This window comes from Aythya fuligula, chromosome 2 (assembly GCF_009819795.1).
Source record: "Aythya fuligula isolate bAytFul2 chromosome 2, bAytFul2.pri, whole genome shotgun sequence".
In the NCBI taxonomy this organism is placed as follows: Eukaryota; Metazoa; Chordata; class Aves; order Anseriformes; family Anatidae; genus Aythya; species Aythya fuligula.
In genome coordinates, this window is record NC_045560.1 from 65,030,191 (window position 1) to 65,032,049 (window position 1,859).

Sequence of the window (1,859 nt, forward strand, 5' to 3'; positions counted from 1 at the left end):
CTAGCTGTTATTGCTGCTTTTCAAGGAATCTGGAAGTATATAACGAAAACAAAGCTAAATAGTCAAATAGATGTACTTCGATCATTACTGCCAATACAATGAGAAAGTTAACTACCAAAGGTTCTCAAAAAGTTTTCATTATGTACATAAAGAGAACTGTACACAAATAGGGAAATAAAGTTGCTTTAAAATGGAAGATTAATGATCAAGTACAGTATTTACAGCTCAAGGGTCACCCATTAGTGTTATTTTATTTTCTTGTATTGGAGTTATTATGCAAACATGTAGTATGTCCACAACTCAAAACGAGCACCTTTTTCAAAGATGTAGTCCTGTACAATTGATAAGTCAACTGGTTGCTTATGTCACTCCTCTCCTTCACAGTTCTTGTTCTGAAACTCAAAGACAGCAATGCTTAGGTCACGATCCTTAGCTCAGGTAGCTTCAACACGTAGAAATACAAACATTTAGTTCCAAAATGCAAACTGGCAGAATGCTTTCTATCCACAAACAGTTTATGGAGAGATAAGCTGCATCGTGCATGACCTACTGTTTAAGACAAACTTTATGAAAACTGGGTAGGGGGGCACTTTTTTTTTTTCCATTGTCTAAATGGATACTAATTTTGCCTTCTTCATTTTTAAAGATTTTCATACTCACATTTCTGACCCCTCCTCATTTGCTCAGCCAAATTGGGATGGTCATAACAGTGGCTGTATTTGTAAAACTTACAGTGCAACTGTTGCAGTCCTCAGTATAGGTGTCAAATACTTCAGCCTTTTTCTAACTGTAGATAGCTATCTTAAGTGGATTCTGTAAATGTTTCTAAATTATTTGATTTCTATATATTGCCACAGTCAAAAGTTTAGTTACATAAATATGTGGCTATCCTCTGAAAACAGCAAAAATATTAAGGACCTTTGAAACTGCATTATCTGTATATGAATCGAGCACATTTTAAATGAGTAGAAACCTCCAGCCAAGTTACCAAGTTATTTTAAAAAAGACTGTTGTCGACGGAAGGAAGACACAGACGCTCAATATGAGTGAACAATGAACTTCAACTTTAATGGATAGCTCGGTCGTCTTTTATCTAGTTCGAATATAATCAACTCATACATATTGCAAAAACTAAGCTCAGGATTGGCTAACATTTCCCGCTCTTTTCAGGTAGTTCCTCCTGCTTTTATCCACCGTCCCGCCTTAGGGACTTTCCCCATCGCTCAAGGGCATCGTGTCCTTGAGCCTGATTGGCTCTCAGCCAGCTGTGTACGTGCCAGACTCATGTGAGTTGAGTACGGTACTTCACTAGCCCATTGCCTCTTAACTGCCCAACATCCACGTGTCTTATTTCACTTAACCATTCCTCCACAAAAGACTTGTTATTTTTAGCTCTGATAGCTTCAACACTATATGTTATAATGATGGATAATCTGGAAACAGATTATACAACAGTGATATTAAGTAACTTAATTAAATTTAAAAAGTTAGATTTCAAATTAAAAGAAATGTCATTTTTAAAGTGATCAACCATTTCCCTTCTTCACTTTGCCTTAACACTTTCTTTCCAATTCACAAGAGAAGAAACACAAACGGACATATTATACATTCCTTTTAACCACTGGTATTCATGAAGTAACTTCTTTAAGTCTTCCTTAGCTACAAGATGAACAACAAGAAGCATGGTAAAAAAGTATGCTCCTGAAGAAAACACTTCTCTACATCATTTACTGGACTTCAGAGTAAAATTGTACATCACTGCAGACTTGAGACATCTTGGTCATTACATTTAAACTTAACGAACAAACTTTTCAAGTATAACTCCAGGCACAAATCAGAGGAAACAGCTTGCTATCAGC